Raw genomic sequence first — 19,087 nt, 5'->3', positions numbered from 1 at the left:
GGATGAATAAAACATGGATTGATTGATATTGCTAAGAAATTGTGTGAGTGGACGCATCCTTCTAATTTCTAATAATTTGGACATATTTTTTGCAGAAAACTAAGTTCTTTCCAGCCATCAAAACACCCTTTAAATATTATAAATATTTGAACTCTAGTCGTATGTATTTTTAAAAGATATTTCAAGCAACCTTAAGATTTGTGAATACAAAGTTTTCCTGACCTATTCGCAAAGCATCAACCTAATGATTTTTTAATAGATCCTCATGCCGCATGCCTCATGCCTCATGCTTATAATGAACCTCCGCCACATGCACTAACATATGTTGCCCCATTAGACCTCTAAAGCATATAAATCTCTCTCTCTCTCTCAATCTCCTGTGCGTTTTGTAGAGTTTCGGCGCCTGCGTTGGAGAGTTTGCACTTCGGCTTCGACTTCGAATTGGCCAAAACACGACCACCGAAGAGGTGCTTCTGTTCTTGGCCAAATAACGAAACAGTTGCTGTTCAGCTTAGGCCGAAGGCAAAAGTCTTTTCTGCAAAAGGAATTCCTTGAAGGTTTTTTTTTTCTTTCTGGAATTTAACGTAAATTTCGATACGAATATCGGATAGACAGTCGGACAAATGCAGCTGCCATTAATATTATCTAGCGAGATATAAACAGTGTTTTCCTTTTTCCTGCATTGAAAGGAAAATTTACATATTTCTAGGTGTGAAAATCAGGTCTCGACTGTTTTGAGGGGGGGAAAAATTGCGGCATTTCGTGTGAAAATGCAATTAGAAACCCGGAGCAGGCCGAAACATATTAATTGCCACAAGGAAAGGCCCCCCCCCAACGTTTGGGGCAATTTTTTAATTGAGCAAGTACATGAAAAGTAAACAAAAAGCATACAAAGGATGCACTTCCCACTTCCCCACTTGGCCAGGACACAGATTAGCTGTGTGTGCCGCATGCAGCATGTGGAATGGGTGGGGCATGGGGCATGGGGCACCAGGCAACATGCAAATGCCAGCCATGATTTATGCCAGAGTCAGAGTTAGAGAGCCAGGGATCGTGCCGGTGCTGGTGCTGGTGCCAGTGCCGTTGCTGTTGCTGTTGTTGGGGCTGTGTGCCAGCCAGTTATGCACTCGAGGCATTTGTTGCATGCTGTCGGTGTGGGGAGGGGGCAGTGGCTGCCGTTGGGTGGCAAAGTGAAGTGGCAGGATACACGGTGTCGGATGTGCATTCTTTGGCCTAGCCTGTGGGGCTCCTCACTGTGTTGCTGCTGCTCTTGCTCCTGCTCCTGCTGATGATAATGACGATGATTGTTGTTGTTAGCTGGGAAAATAAAACAAAGACCTGGCTATGCCACACAGGAAGCTGTGGGACAGCTCTCTCGCACTCTCGTCCGTGCCCCAATCACACTTCATTCCACATTTTCCCTTTTCATTATGTTAAATTAAACCGAGAGCCGGGGCCGGAGCCGGAGCCGGAACCAGAGCCCGGAACCCGGACTTCACCTTGGGTTTTGGGCCACTCCATTCATCACTCTCGCTCGTTCGGATTGAAGGCTTCTTGGTTGACACACAAGACGAAAAAAAGAAAAGGAGGAGAGGTGGAGAGGGGAACACCAGGAGCACCACGCAGGGGGAAAAACGCTGGAAAATGCGCTGTGGGAAATGTGTGAAATTTCCCAGCTGCAGTTGCAGCAGCAGCAAAAACTGTTAAAACTTTTTGGCAAGCCAGTTCTCAGCCTCGTTCTATGCTGCTCTGCTCTGCTCTGGTCTGCTCCTCGACTCGACTCCATCGTTGGTTAAAAATTTAAATTTTCATTTTCTGCAGCAAATTGAGGGGCAAACCGAAAAAACAAACACAAAAAATACAGCCTTCAGTCTGCTTTTGGGAGTAAAGGAGCTGTAGATACTCTTTCAGATCTACAGATCTATCGATTCCATGGAAAGTTCACCCGAAACGATTAGATCTTAGAATCTAAGAACTAAGAATCGTCTTGCTATTGGTACTATTCTGCCTATAGCTGGTATATGCTACAGTGATCCCATTATTATCTTTTAATGGGGCCAAAACTTTGAAAAGGTTAGTCACCATTCTCAAGGCTTTATGCCGGCGAATTTCCCTTGAAATAAATTCCCTTTCGAACCTGTCAAATGTCTCTTCCAAGTCGTTGTACCCCATGGGCAGAGTAGAAACTCGTAGGAAAGCAAACGCGTACTTTTTCCCACGGAAAGTTCTTTGTTTTTACCACAAAAGTAGACTCGTTTTCTCTATCTCTTTCACTGTGTCTCTCCATATCTCTCTCTCTCTCTCTCTATGTCTCCTTTAATTTCTCCGTCTCTTTCTCTGGCGTCTTTCTTGTTGCTGTTGTTGCCCCACAGAGTTTCAAGTGCGAATTGTATTCTGCTTTTGTCGCATTTGCGGTTTTGTTTTGTTTTGTGGCAGTAGTGGGGCCGAGTGGGGCCGAGTGGGGCCGAGTGGTGTGGTGTTGCAGCTAAAAGAAGCAGGTAAAGTGTACTAAATGTTGCCACCCACCGTGCTACTCCCAACGCCCACCCCCCCTCCCCTTTCCCACATTTTGGATAGAGTCTTTATCTATTCGTGTGCCAGCGCCACCAGGTTATTTCTGTAGGCAGTTCTTACCTTCAAGTGTGCACTTCATGCGCCTGCTTCCTGCCTGAATGCCTGCCGCAAGCGAATTTTTTTTCGGTTTCAATTTATGAGGCAACTGTGGCGGCGAGCACGGCGGTGAGTGGGCGCCTGGTGTGTGGCAGTGGGGGGGGAGGGATAACGAAATGAAGTGCACTTGCAGCTCCTTCAAACTCCACTTGACTCGAGCAGGCCCCAAAACGACAAACGACAAACGACAACGATGGCGACGAGAGTCGAGTCGACTCTGTTTTTGTGGCCTTACCGCAGAAGCCTTTTGCCTCCCCATCCCCCCCACCGCACCACCTCTCCACCGTGCCACCAGCGGCATGTCATTTACAGTTTTTCGTCGTCTGTGCCTGTAAATGTTTTATTTGAGTATTATTACTTCTACTCTTTAACCCAGAACAATGCCTGCAAAAACTGAGTGAAAAAGTGCCCGGAAAAAATGAGAGTGGCAGCCAAAATTGTTCAACACTAATGGAGTGAGTGTTGGTTAAGGGGGTTCCTGAAAGGGAATTATTGAAATGAAATTAACCGCAAGGTAAATCAATAGATGAAAGAGTACAAATTTAACTTTTATTCGTATGTAATGATAAATTATGGCATATCTAAGACCTAAATGAGGTTTGGAAAAGCTGATCCCTTCGATATTACTTGATTATTATCTAATCTACAATCAAATGAGTACATTTTTCAAATAATACTTCATAACAGCTACAGGATCACCTTTCCCAAGTGCGGCTCCTAATTTGCCCTGCCCTTTTAATTATATTCTTATGTGAAATAATTTTCATTTTTAATCTGATTATGAAAATTGTTTATTAACACTTTCGTTTCGTTGAATTTATAAACAAATTGGCTAATTTGTTTGTGGCAGATTAGAAAACAATTTGCATATGCTAAAAAAATAAAACCCGCAAATAAAAACTAATTAACGATTTACAATTATTCAATTAAGATTTGGCTTCTGATTTTTAAATTTTGTTCATTAAAAAAAACTTAAACTTTGCCTTTAAAAATATTTCAGGTCAATGCCACATCGTTCACTAATCCTTGTTAGCTTGTCTGCTTTGAGGTTTTTCCTGGCTTTTCTTTTTCGTTTTGGTTTTGGTTTTTTTTTTTTTGGTTGGCCGGAAAATGCCCGTATGCCACACACCACACCCACTTTTGCCATTGCCACCTGCCCCATTTGCTGATGGTGCAGACGATGGCGTTGGAGCGTGATGAGTGCTGTTGTGGTTTGTTGCCACTTCTATTTAAACTTTTATTGCTGTTCACTTTGCCAAAAAGGTCAGCTCCAGGTCCAGCTTCAGCTCCAGCTCCACTCCACAGTTTGGGATTGGCGGGTGATTGGGGACTCCGACTGGGTCCCAGTTGGGCTTTTGGGGTTGAGAGATGGCCAGGTCACGACCCCATCCCCAGACACTCTGACCCTCACTCGAGAGGGTGTGTGAATATTAATGCCCTAATACTTTATTTTGCACAGCTTCATGGTTTTTAGTTTTTACTCGTACATGATGCCCGTGAACGCGATTTGCTATGCTCTCAGACCATTTAGGCAAATGTTTATGATTTTGATTATTCAGTTTTTACCCCGCTTTCCTGCTTTGTGGAGTGTAAAAAAAGGTTTTTCGTTGATTAAAGTTGAACTGGGAGCTTTCGTGGAAGGAGTGGCAGTTTGGATGGTGGTTGGACATTAAACCACAGATGCAGAATGTAAATAAGCATATTTTGCTATCAAAATGGTGACCCCGAGCATACAAATATTTAACTTTACTCGGAATTTAAGTAACTTTGAGTCGAAAATGTAACTTTAAAATGATAATTGCCTTAATCGAATTAGCTTCCACAAAATTTATTATCGTTAGATATATTCCAGGAAAGTGGTGACCCCGATCATAAAGGGGACAGGATTTACTGCAGAATTAGAGACACTTAAACACTTTATCTGTCGGTCAGAAGGAAAATTAATATTATTTATCATTCATTATTCATTTTGACTTACTATGATTGGTATATACTGATTTAAATGATTATCCATATAGCCTTTAAGTTATAATTGAAATCCTTTGGTCCCCTTGCGCATTTCGAATTAAATTTATAATTTCTCTGGCATCTCAAACAAACGATTTTTGCGATAATATTCAATAATTCACATAGCGAATAAACCTGCACTTTCTTTATTATTTGCCAAGTCAATTAAAATTTAAATACAGGTGTAAACAAGAGTCGGGCTTTCCACTGGAGTCCACCCAGCACCACCTTTGCTTACATACATACATACACAAGTACATATGTTGTTGTTTAATTTGTCCACAAACAAAAAGGAAATTTTTAATTAAATATGTATTTGCCAGCATTGAAATTTAATCGCATTCCATTTGGCTGGCTTAATACGAAACGCAGACACCCCGCCAGTCAATGGCAAGAGAACCGACGGCCACAGGAGGACAGCGTCGAAGAATCTCCTCCAATTAAACGGCATTATTTTGTGTGCGTTGTGTGAAATTTTATGACTCAATTTAAAGTTTGTAATTTGACGAGTTTACTGCTTCTTTTTTTTTTTGTGGGGGGAGGGCGGCGGCTGGAAATGATTGCCTCGAGATGATAATTGAACTTTTTTAATGACAGACAAACAATTTCGGGCCAATGGTCATTTTGATTTTACAAATTTATTGCCCTACTGGGGATTAATGCATTTAAATTAAAACTTCTACCGCCGCTCTGCTCTGCCACGTTTTTCCGAGCATGAGGCACGGCACGGGTATTGCCATTTTAATTGATTTTAATAGGTGGCCGAAACGAGTCGTTTCGCTTTCGATTGCCAGGACATCGAGTGCATCATTAATCGGCATAAAGTTGACATGAATATATATTGTCCTTGGAGTGGAAGGGGTATATGAAATTTAAGGCCAGATTTGTGACGGGCAGAGCTATAGAGTGTATCCATAAATGGGATAAATATTACAGACAGATCAAGGAATCTAGAAAGTTCGTATCAAAGGGGGGCGGTGGTTTTTAGGACATCAGGATATCCTCTAGTCGTACTACATGGACTATATATATTTATATTGTTTGTTTCCATTTAAATGTATGCCAATAACACACACTGTCTCTCTCTCTCACACACACACTATCTCTCTGCCTCTCTCTCTCTCACACACACACACTATCTCTCTGCCTCTCTCTCTCTCTCTCTCTCTCTCTCTCTGTGTGTGTGTTTTGCATTGTTTCGTGTTAATTGGAATATGCGGGATTGTTCAGTCACTGCCTGCCACCTGCTAAATAAATAAACTCGTTGCATTTTATACATTTTTGTACAAATAAGCATATAGTAGTGCAAGATATATGTAAATATGTTTGATATGTGATACAAAATTTACTCAGACAACAAACGGGGCCAGCGAAAGCATTTTGCTTAATTGAAATGAAATTCATACAGATTTCACTGCCCAAAATGTTTAATCCCCAATCCCAATATGCCGAAAAAGTAATGATCATTTTGTTTTTGGTATCTTTCTGTGCGCTTTTTGCTTTCGTTGCACAAAATTCCATTCTGTTGAATGGGGAAAACTACGCCCCACCCCCCACCCACACCCCGGAAACACTGTGTGTTTCCATGCTCATTATAGATAGAGTTAATTGAATTAATTTTCAATCAAGGGAAAATGGTGAACATTGAGCAGGGAATACATTTGGCTAATTGGCTCTTAAAGATTTCTGCTGATTTTCCCATTTTATACGCATACGCATACGGAACAGCCTCTATCTCTTTGGAATCTGTTTAATTTAATTATGTGATTACCAAAAAAAAAAAAAAACACAAAAAAGGTAGAAGAAAGGCTAAATGGTTTTTGGAGGGCTTGCGTAATGCTAGAGGCACTAAATGGTTAGCACATTATATAGTTAAATATGCACTAATTATTTATAATGTCACATGGCGGTGGGAGACCCTAAATGTGCCTCTGGTCTTGCCAAAAAACTTGTAAAAGCACTTGAGTGGGTGGGTTAATGAGTTTTTCCTACTCCTCCTCCTCGAAGGGACTTTGCAGGACTAGGGATAGGGATAGGGATACGGATATAGGAGTTCTCAAATGCATTTGCTATTTGCATTGACCTGCATGTTTGCTGCTGCTAATTTGATTAACACTCAACGAAAACGCTACCAAATCCCAGGCCAGTGTCAACATCTGTTCTCCAACTTGAGATTTCAGTTCAAATATTATTTGATATCCTGCGGTAGAAGTGGCAGAAGGAGTGCCAGTGGCAGTGGCAACATTCATTCATTCATTGTTTGCCCTGCTTTCGGATTCAACTTTTGATTTCTGAAGAGGACTGCAGCAGGCAGTAGGAAACCCCTCCCCCCCCCCCCCCCCCCCCCCACCAAGAGTTGGTGGCACGAACTCTGCCTGTGTGTGGGTGTCTTGTCACTAGAGGCATTGTTGTAAGAACTCCTCTTCCTCCGACTCCTACTCTCTAAATATATGTAGTATATATTCCTACAAGTGTTGGCTTGTTTTGAATGTTAATATTTGCACATTCAATTCAAGCAACTGGCAAGTGACAATTTATTCGCTTTTGTTGCCTGTTGGTTTCCATTTCGTTGAAATTTACTGACACTTCCTCTCTCCGCACTCTCGTAAGTGGACCGACTAAATGCCATTTGCTCTTTTTTAACCCCGAGCTATTTTTAGTTGAACTTTTCGACTTGGAAGGACAATAGAAGTTGCTTAAAGTTGGCAGAGATTTTATTTGACCATGGTTTCGGGGAGGACTAACTGTCGGTCACTTTCGTTTGCTAAATGTTTCTTTTTTTTCCGTCGGAGGGCAAGAGAAATTACTGTACATTTGTAGAGTAAAAATAGATATATTTCTCTTCTGTTTCGGTAGATTTTAAATATAAAAAGTACGTTATATATTATGGATAAATAAATGGAATCTTTAAATATGAAAAATGTGCCAAATCTTATTAAAATAAGAATAAACTTTCAGCAGTTATAAATCTTTAAAAATTAAATAGATACTCCCCAAAAACGTAACTTAAAAAAAAAAATTAAATTCCATGTAATTTATGCTTGTTTTTCTTGCTTATTTTTTTTTAATGATTAAAAATGTGCAAAATCTGATTAAAACGAGAATAAACTTTCAGCAGTTATAAATATTTAAAAATTAAATAGATACTCCCTAAAACTGTAATTAAACAAAAAATTAAATTCCATGCAATTTATGCTATTTTTTCTTGTTTTTTTTTTAATAAATTAAATAAACTTTCCACAGCTACAAATAGTTAAAAATTCGCAACTTTCCCATACAAAATGTATTGAATTTTAAGTGATTTATTCGATTAAAAATCGTATGCCTTAGACGTGTATCTTTTTCCCCTTTGGCAGATCGATCTAGAACAAATAAAACACTGGCAACATTCCATGTAATTGGTGCTCTTTTTTTTGATGGCAGAGATTTTCTGAATTGGTCAATGAATTGAATTGAAGGACAATTTGAGCCTTAAGCTGCGCACAAAGAATCCCTTAACACACAATCAAGCACTTTGGCCGCACACAAATCCTTGTTCAGACACACTCACACTCTTTGCAGCACTCATATTATTCAGTCATTCAGTGAGTCGGTCAGTCAGTGAGTGAGTGAGTAAGAGTGTCATTCTGCGAGTTGGTAATTCATTCAGACTGTCATTCAAGCCTTAATTGCGGACAAAAGTTGGCTTGTGCTTCAGCTCCCAAGCTCAAGCTCTCTCCCGTTGACATTTGTTCGTTAATTAAACCTTTTTGTGGGTCTCTCTGCCACTGGCACCGGCACCGACAGCGCCTGCCCCCCCACCGGCTGGCAACTGTGCAACAAGCAAATTGATTTATCTTCTCGACACCTTCTCGGAGCCAAAGTCTGTCAAGTTTTGCTTCTGGCAACGGCACAGGCACCGCCACCGGCACCGCACTGCCACCAGCACTGGCACTGCCACCGGCACCTATGTATGTATGTAGGTTGTTCTGCCTTTTAATGGTAAAACTTTTTCACTTAACGTTTACTCATAAATTGATTTTTACTTTTTAACGACCTGCTCTCTCCTCACCCAAGAGAGAAAAGGGGCAAAGACACAGGTCACGCCCACACATTCACATTCAAGTTCCTGGGGCAGGAGACGGACACGGACACGGACACGGAGACGAAGACGAAGACGAAGACTCCTCTTCTAATGTGTGTCTGGAAGTCAGGAACTTAGTTGCTTGTCACATTATCAGCTTACACTTGGAATTTTCAATTAGTCGAAGTGAGAAGTCGGTCTGGGACACTGCACCAGCGTGTCCTAGGGGTCAAGTTTTCCTTCGTTTTTGGGCGATACGGGGTGGTGGCGGTGGTGGTGATACCAGAGGACAAGACGTGTTTGGTAAACAAATTATGTGTTAATTTTGGTTGTGGAAAGTATTCGTATCCTCCTGCTTGTACGATGTCCTTTGATGTTGTTGTTTAATTATGACTTCCGGCTGGTAATCAATGTGCAAATTTTCTGAGCATGTCCAGGCATTCGAGAACAGCTTTTCCTCGTTTTGTTCTCATCATCATCATCATCATCATCGTTGTCCTTGTCCCCGCCACAAAGTTTTGATGCGGCAACTGCAGAATTTATGCAACCTCCAGGACCTTCCTTCCACTTTGTCCTTTCTCATATCTTTTGGCCCTCTTTTGGGGGGGGGGGGGGGAGGGCGAACTGGGGGCAAACTTGTGCGCAATTACATGAACATTTTGTGGCTGCACATATGAAATATGCATGCAATTTTGAATTTGCCATTCATTTAAATGTTTTCTTGATTACATTTTACGCCAGCGAGAGCCAGGTCCAGGTCCAGAGCCAGGGCCAAACACACAACAAAAACAAGGGCACCCCGAAGACAAAAGGCTCTTTCTCAAATAACATTATGAAACATTTTCATTGTCTTCAGTTGGATTCTGTTTGTGTGTTTTGTGTGGGTTAAGGCTGTGGTTAAGTTCTACGGATGCATTTAAATGAGCAGCAATGCCTTGAGGTTGAACGCTAAGGCAACCAAAAGACATGCTAAGGAATTAAGTTCCTGCGAATGAAGACCAGTTGCAACTGGAAATGGTACTCTAGGAATTATATTGTATACAATAGATTTCAAAGAAAGGCCGCATATTAGTGGAAGATGTTTTTCTTTCACATATTACCCAAAGATATGCCTAAAAAAATTTCAAAAATACGGCCGGCAAAAGGCTCAAATATTTGTTTTAAAAAATTCAAACCGTAAAAAGTTAAAAGTGGAGAATTTTCTAACTAAAAACAAAACCCTTGAAGATTGCACATATTTTCTAGAATATTTATTTATGCTTTATAAGGCAAAACTATCTTTAATTTATTAAGAATAATTAATATATGGATTTTATACGTTCCATACTTAATCTAAATATAAGTATTAGTTTTTTTGGAAATATATAATTTATCGAAAAATGTATGAATATTTTTAAATTAGAGTTGAAATATATTTAATTTAAATTAAAATATGTATATTTTTCTATCAATGTGCAAACAATTTTTTTTTTTACAATTTTACTCGGAAAAAATCTATTGGTATATTTTTACATCCAAATATAAATATTCGAATAGTAGGGATTTTTTTTTTAAATATGTATATATATATATATTTTTGTTCTTTATTTTATTTGAATATAAGTTTTTAGTGGTTTTATATTTTTAAGTAAATAAATTAATCTTAATAATAATAGTTAATAGAAATATATAAATAAACAAATATAAATAACTGCAAGGAAAAACTCATAAAAAAAACCACAAAAAATATGAATCTTAAGAGAACTAGATCGAATGATCGATGGCTATCCCATCATACCCTTAGCACAGCGGGGTAACCCTTATTGATTCTCTCCTTGTCGCTTTTGCTGCATAAATACTTGATAAAATATTTAACTGCAGCCGAAACAGTAATTACATTTTGTTGCAACATATTTGTACTTTCAATGCCACTTTCTTCGGTTTCCCCCCCACCCCCGCTAGGAAACTTGTCAGTCAATCAATCAATTGTGCCTCACTTACTTCTTTTAGACTTTTCCGCCAGCTTTTCCCCAGCTTTATTCTTTGTGTGTCTCTCTCTCTCTGTCTTTCTGTCTCTCTCACTCGCTCTCTTTCGCGTTGTTTGATGGCAAGTTTTTCCGTGTCTGGCGAAAAGTTAGCCGTCAGCAAAGCAGCGGCACCGAGAGACAGAGACAACCCCAAAGGAGACTCTGGGAAAATTGAAAGTTTTGATTTATAATCTGGAAAGTTTTTCACTTGCTTTCACCCGTCGTGAAGTTGGAGACTCAAGCACGCCCTCTGCCCCGCAGCCAGCCATCTATCTATCTAACGCCATTCAAGTGCATAAATATTTTTTATTCAATAGTAATCTCTTCCGTGGGGCAGGGCAGGGCGGGGCGGGGCACACGAACGTTGCAATCAGATTAAAAGCATTTTTCGGTGGCCTAGAGGCCAAGGCCTGTGGCAAAAGGATTCCATTCCCCATCAGACCACATTATTGGGCAATCAATAAATTTATAATAATTGCCGCTGGCAACGAAGAAACTATTCCCGAAGTTGCCTCTCACTCGCGCTCTTGACTTTCGCATGGAAGGATTCATATTTATGACAAGAAAGTTTCGCTCTTTCGGTGGCTCCATAAATAGTGCTGTGGGAGATAAAAGGATGATGTTGTCCCCACCCACAGGGGAGTGAAGTGAAGTCTATTGTGTGCAATCGACAGGCACAGACACTGGCAATGGCACTGGCACTGGCTCTCTGATGCTAGTCCTGAGATGCCTTCCACGACTACTGACGTTGGCAGTTTTTGTGCCTGAGAGATACGATACGCTACGATACGATACGATATGTCTGTGGCTTGTGTCAGAAAATCAATAGTTTTGACATCGAATGAAGGCTCATTATTTTGCATATATAATCAAAATCATGGCAAAGTAGATTGCACAGAAATTGCAGAGCAGAGCCCTCGCCCAAAACCGAAATGATTCCCCCTGACAAACCATTGATTGATGGAAAAGAAAATCGGAAGAAAACCTTATTTAACCAATTGTTTTGGGGCCTTTTCCGTGTGTTCCCCCCCACCCCCATGAGGAAGCAGTTTTCTGAGCAGTTCTGATTGTTTCAGCTGTTTTATGCCAGTGGGTCAGCGATAAATCTTCTCCGCTCGGATTTCACATATGCGATTCCGTTTTTCCCGAAATTTAGATTTATTTCATTTGGCAGCAAAGTCAAAAGAAAAGAAAACATTTGCAAAACTTTTGACATATTTCACAGAGAGAGAGGCCAGGCCGCAAGACAAATGCGTTTTTAATGTCAATAAATTGTTGACTGGCAAAATTTCAACAAAATAAAGATACAATACATCCCACACGTGAGTGATGCAATACAAAAAAGGTAGACCAATGTTAAGATTCTACCAATTTCACAAAATACACAAAAAACTCCGTGAAAAACGGTATAGTAAAATATAGCAAAAACACACTTTTGAAAAAAAAAAATAATTAAATTAAATTGTATACACATGGATTCAAACATAAATGTATGGAAAAGAATTTTTAATACCTCCCAAAAATAAAAAAAAAATATAAAACAGAAATATATTTATATATGTAATATGTAAATATTTTTATCTTATATATAAATAAATAAAATATTAAATAAGCAGGAATATATTTTATATAAATAAGAAAATATTTAATTTAAATATGAAATAAATTTAATTTAAATATAAAAATATTTATAAAATATCTCTCTATAAAATATATGTAGCTATGATATGCGCGAAGCTAGGATTCTCTTATTTATTTGTATGTTATATATTTTTTTTATTTAATTAACAATAGTCGGCTATTTATCAAATATTTTCATGTGAATGGCAAATTTTAAGTGAAAACACAGAATTTTTCTATTTTTGTAAATCTAAGTTTAAATATTTAAATGTCAGGGCTTTTTTCTCTTTGCATTTGTACTCGTATTTTTCAACAATTATCTCTAAATTGTGCCACAATCTCCAAGGGGGTGGCATGCAGCATGCAGCATGCAGTATGCAGGAGGGAATGGTATCCATGTAAATGTCACTTTAGTTGTTTGTTATCGAAGTTTTGGGCTGTCAGAGAAACAACAGCAGGGGAAAATGTTGAAATTGTTGTGTAGTCGGTTCGCACAGATAATAAATCATTTTAGGGCAAGGGCAGGGGAATTGGGACCCCCCCCTCGCAACTCTTTAAACAGAAATCTCTAAAAACAAACCCCAAAACTCCAGCATAAAGTACAATGGTTTTCCTTGTGGGAAATAGTTTTCCACACAGCACTTTATGTGTGGGAATAGCTGCAGCCTGCACTCTGCCACATTTGTCCGGCATTTTCATGTGGCTCATCAGAGAGGGATACACAGGACACACGGAGAGTCGCCCGCGCCCCTCGTGCCGTCATAAATCTCATTCTTTAGCTGCAGTCTGATTCCAGACAAACAATGAAATTAAAAACATATTTCCTGCTCATCCTTGTCGGGCACCACGCTCAGGATTTAGATTCAATTAAAGTGTCAACGGGATTGGGACCAGGACTCCGACTCCGACTTGGACTCGGGTTGCAGGGGGGGCAGGGACTGGTGAGCCACAGACATGCCCATGCCCCACTTGTCCTTGGCCTGTCGCCACTCACCTGCCAGCAGCCTGCCACAGGAGAGACAGACAGGAACAGGACACTTGCAATGTTTTTCATGTCGAGCGGCGGGCATTAAATTCGAATTAGCAGGTGGAACAGAGAGCAATCTTTCGCTCCCTGCCAGACCGCAGCCACGAATATGCTAAACACTTGATGAAAAATTCGATTTTAACACCGCACAGGATTTATTGATGCCCAAAGGAGGAGCAAGGACAGGGTAAACTGAGGGCGAACTGTCGGCCGAAAACCGCAAAGGCCATCGACTTTGGGCCATCGAAAGGCAACAAAGTGAAAATTAGGCCGCGAGGAAGTGGCAGATGGCGACCGCAATGTCTGTCAAGGGGAAGGACAGCCGCGGACAGCGTTGGGACATGGAACAAGGACACCTGTGGCTTTTCGCCTGGCAATAAATCAATTTACCCTGACGTCTTGACACCGTGTCTAATGGCAGGGGAGGAGCAGGACTCCTCCTCGTCCGTGATGTTTGTCGAGGGACTTGGCTCTTGTTTGACTCTTCTGTGTGTTTGCTCGACATTTGCATTGTTCCGAGTGGCATTTCCCCTGGAAAAACATCGAGCTCCAGGCTCCCAGGCCCCCAGGCGGGGAGGGGAAATGGTGCCAAAACTGGTTTCATTTGCACCGCCAGATGGGGCAATCTTCAAGTGAACAAATCCTTAAAGTTTCCCCCAGCCAAAGGGGTGTCTCCCACGCATCCTCTGCTGCTGCCACATCCCTTTAAGGTCAGCGGATGGTGACCCACAACAGAGCCACTGAAGTGGAGTCCTCTCCCTGCGAAAACCTGTCAATTTCAATGAACTTTCACCCTCTCACACTCCTCCGTCTGTCCGGGTGTCTGTCTGTCGCTGTATCGGATTCTGGCTGCTGTGGCCCGAAAATCTTCAGCTTGAATCAGGGCCAACAGAGCGAATCGTTTGCTCCGCTCAAAGTCAGACAAAGTGCGAAAAAGATTCGTGGGGAGAGTGGAATGAGACACCTTTCCGTCTCTCTCTCTCTCTCTCTCTTTCTGGCTCTCCACTTGGCCCCTGTCTGACCCTTTCCCGCCGATTAAAAACGGAGTTTAAAGCCGTCCCCCACTCTCCCGCTCTGAAGGATTTGCAATTTGAATTTGAATTTGGAATTCGGATGCCTCCTCTCCCGGGGGACAGATACTGGACACAGGATCCACTGCCAATGAATGCCAGCAGCAGGCGGCAGGCGGCAGGAGGCAGGCGGAATGAAGCACTCGCCTCGGCATTAGCCAGCCTCGATTTATGGCCCCCACTTGGCCATCCTAAACATCCTGCATACCCACTGCCCAGTCCCCACTCTCCACTCCCCTGAAATCCCTCGAATTGTCCGAGTTTCCAGCACATCCTTTGTCCGGGAATCCCCCGCTGAATCATCCTCCACGCGTACTCCTGGCGGGTAGGAGTGCATTTTGGGGCAAGTAATGAGCCGCTGAGAGTCTTGAGCTTTGAATAGCCCCCACTCCGCTCCGCTCCGCCCCGTCCCATTCCAATCTCTCATCGCAGTCCATCCTGCAGCCGTCCGTCCGCCTGCCGTTCCGCAGTCAATGCAGATTCATGGCGGGGCTCTGCTCTTCTGCAATTGACATTTATCGCCGTTGCCTGAGCAGCAGACAATGCTCTGAAGGGTTGGATAATGCCACATGCCCCATGCCCCATGCCACAGGGGTGGGGGCGGACTCTTTCGGGGAACTTAACAACTCATTAACACGCTCCCCGACAACAATTGCTGTCACGGCCATCGGCCATTGGATCGGCCCTTAAAATGCGGTAATTCACGTGTATCGCACAATTATTCGCTCATTTATCGAATGACGAATAATGAATAACGAATAAAGCCACGACCCATGTCAAGTCTAATTGAATCGGAGATGGAGCATCCATTAGAGGGGGGAGGCATTCAATGCCCTGGAAGGAGATCCGACGGAGGAGTACAGCACCAGAGATAATCTCTCCATTGTCTTGGCCATTCAATTGATTGTGGGAATGTGAGAGAGGGAGAGAGAGAGAGAGAGGAGTAAACTTCATTAGAGAGCCACAATCCACACTAAGTCTCCTCAATCTTCCTCCTTCGTCTCCTCCTCCTGCTGCTGCTGGGAACTCTTTAAATGCTCCCATTATGGTCGCAAATTATGCAAAATGAAAACAGAATCCCCCACTGAAGGTGTGCCTCTCCATCAGTCGTCAAGCCTGACCCTCTGGGCCGCACATGTGGCCGGCCGCCTGGCCGAAGACAACCCAATCCGTTCTGACACGATTCCAGTGGTGCTCCATCTCAGAATCATTCCCTGACTTCTCCTCTGTCTCTGTCCCTGTCCCTGCCCTGTCCCAGCCCTGTGCCCGACTCGACCTCGACAATTTTTGAATAACTAATGAAGGTGCCTGTTAAACGGGAAAACAACACTAACAGCAACATCAGCAGCATCAGAATCAGCATCAGCATCCTCCGAGAGGCGGCAGCAACAATAAAACAATAACTGGGGAAACATGAGGAATGGAATTCTTCTGTCCCTCCGTCCCTCCGTCCGTCCGTCCCGTGTGCTGCTGGCTGGACGGGATGGCCTGCCTGAGTGCCTCGGAGGGAGTCCTGGCCTGAATATGAAATTCGGATTCAACGCAACATCCAACTGTCGACATTCATCTTGCCAACTGTCTGTCTGGCATTAGAAGGAGTCGGCTCTGTCCCTCAGTCCGTCTGGCCCTCTGCCCGGAGTCCTCTCCGTCCGGGACTTATGCATCATTGTCAAAATATTAACAGCTGGCACATTCCAAGTCCGATCTCCCCCAGTCCCCCCGCTTCCCTCCTCGTGCTCACATGAGCACTTAAGCCCCATCCGAGGCGAAGGCCGAGTCCAAGGCTGGTGCTGGTGCTGATTCGGATTCAGATTCCGATGAAAAATAGAAATGGAAATTTAAGTATTTTGAGATACATTTTGTTTGGCCAACAAATGGATTTGCGACTGGCCGGGAGATGGACAAACGGGTCAAATCCTTTCTGATTCGGACTCGCTTTCGTCTGAGCACTGAAAAGTGTCAAGAAGTTGGCCTCCCTCTGCCCACTGACCACTGACCACTGACCGCTGACCCCTGACCCGATCTTGGAGTACATAAATCCTTGGGGAGGATGGACTCTGACTGGACTCTGACGGGAGAGGATGTTTACGCAGTTGCAGAGATCCAGAGATGGCATAAATAATGCCAGAAACTTATAAATCCACACGAATGCGAGGGGTGGTGGGAGGAGGGCCCTGCCGCTCTCCAGGGAAACTCATTAGAGCGGAAGAGCAGGAGGCAGGGCAAAGACAATGCAACGATGTCCCTCCTGGAGAGTGCAGTGTCATGGAATATCGATTTCCGTCGAGGCTGCAACAGACAGAAGTCGGCGGGGGGATATGGAAAGGGGAGGGGAAGGAGGGAGGAGAGGAGGGAGGCGACTGTGAATGACTTTTGTCTGGTGTTTGGTGTTTTTCGGAGGGTGCATGCATCAGAGGGGGAATATCTGGATAAATTTGCCTTCGGAGTAGATTAAAATCAAATATTAATACTCTTCGACGTGATTCAATCGGATCGGATCGGATCGGGGGTATATATGTATGCATATACAGGCTAAATGAATGGGAAGGGACTCTGTTGACTTTTCCGAGAGCAAATAGGGAAATTTAGACAGGGAAAATCATTCAGTTTGCTCTCCGACTCCGCCTGCCAGTGAGACGGGGTGGATGGGGGGGAATCACAGCGAAAAAAGTGTCACTTAGTCGCTCGCAAATGAAGATACATGCCCCCTCCATCGTTCCACTACCCTCCCCAGTGGACAGCATGCCCCAAATAGCTGCCTGCCTCCAAATAGAGTCGTCTCCGTTTCCATTCCATTCCATCCCTCATCCCCCGTACTCTCCCCTGCCGTGCCATGCCATTCCCCCCGCTTCCTCGTTAGTCTGCGTCGAGGCGGGAAATAAAAACCTTTTTTGGTATTCAAATGTTATTTTTGGCGCAACATTTGTGGAATGCCGGCACCCCCCGTCCCCCCCGTCCCTGCCAGCGGGGGTAAGGAAGAAAAACGTGTGAAAAGCGGAAGTGTTTTCCTCGTTGTCACTGAGTTTGGGAATGGAAAACGCTTTGAGCGGCGACCGCAGGAATGAACTTTTGTTTCCTTCTGCAGGAAGGGGATTCCTTTGCGGAAAACACTTGGGTTGATTTTCCCCCAGGATATTGTATGTCCGTGTATACGTGTGTATCCTGGCAGGCCAGTTGAGTGCCTCTCTGATTGATGGAAATCCCTCGGAGGAGGAGGAAGAGGAAGTGTGGAATGGGGAATGGGGACTGCTCCCTCGGTTGCAGCTCCTAATTTCATTGTTCATTGATGACCCAACGTGCACCTGCGGATCCCCACTCTGCCTCCTTCCTGTCCGCCCACACACACCACACACACACACACACACATCCTGGAGGATACATGTGTGTGTGTGGCATCCAGCATTATGCGACGATTCCTGGCACTGGAGCGAGCCCCAACAATAATTTCGATTACAGAAATGGAGGGACGAAATTCGAGGCGGCCGCAGATGCAATTCAATATTAATCGATTGTGTTTGGGTAATCGGGGAGGCCTGTGTGCTGCCACGCCCACACACCTGCATGCGAGAGTGAGACAATCAACGGCGGGGGGAAGCAGCGGGGCCGCGTCTCAAATGCGCCCTCCAGGAGGGGGAGGAGCAGCAGGGGACGGGTGTTGTTTTCGTGTCACTTGCGTAATTAATTGTAAATAATTGTGCAAATGTCACTCGCCATTTATTTATTTGCCAAAGTCATCTCGGATGACCCCCCAGCGATGAGGAGGGATCTCCACTCCCACTCCCTGTCCCACTCCCAGTCCCACTCCCTGTCCAACCCTTGAGTTTCCAACTCATTTGTATGCGGCACAGCCTCGGGAATGGTCAATATTGGAGATACTATCTAGGGGATATCGGACCCTCCGCTACGCTGGGGCTACTCCCGGGCAGAAAGAAGAGCTATTAGGATGCCTTCCGTTGGCCGCTTCCGTTGCAGCATTCCGCATACGCCGCGTGGTCCGTCTCCGTCTCCGTCCCATCTATAATTGCTGCGGTTCGACAGCCAGGAGCTGTGTGTCTCAGCGTCTTTTCCCCGATATTTGCATGTCAAACGCGTGCTAATTTCAAATTACTGCGACACTCCGGCACTGTCGCGCACCTTCCCTTCTGTGTATCTGCTCCCTGCTCCATTCTCCCTCTGCTCCACCTCCCCCTCTCCCTGAACGCATTATTTATGACTTGTACGCTTTCTGCGTCATTTTATAAACATTTTCGAAACATGTTGGCCAGAAGGAGAGTTCCCTCTCGCTCTCCCTCTCCCCCTCGCTGGAGAAGGCGGAGCAGGAGGCTGCTGCATAAAGTGTATAAAAATAAAGAAGGGACTTTATGTTTTATTTATGAGAGCCACGCACACAAAAAGTTTACATGGGACTCCACAATGCGTGTCGCCTTTTAATGTGACCAGAGCGAAGGCGGCAGAAGAGGCATCTTCAGAGAGAAAGAGTGCGGCTGCCGCTGCTGCTGTGGCAAGATGATGATTACCTCTGGAGGGGAGCACTATTAGGGCTGATCGAATCGATACTCTGGCATGCAGATACGCCTGAAATGCCTCATTATACCCGCGGGCGGATGCCATGAGTCCGTGAAAG

Source organism: Drosophila pseudoobscura, chromosome X (assembly GCF_009870125.1).
Source record: "Drosophila pseudoobscura strain MV-25-SWS-2005 chromosome X, UCI_Dpse_MV25, whole genome shotgun sequence".
NCBI lineage: Eukaryota > Metazoa > Arthropoda > Insecta > Diptera > Drosophilidae > Drosophila > Drosophila pseudoobscura.
This window is presented reverse-complemented; position numbering follows the sequence as displayed.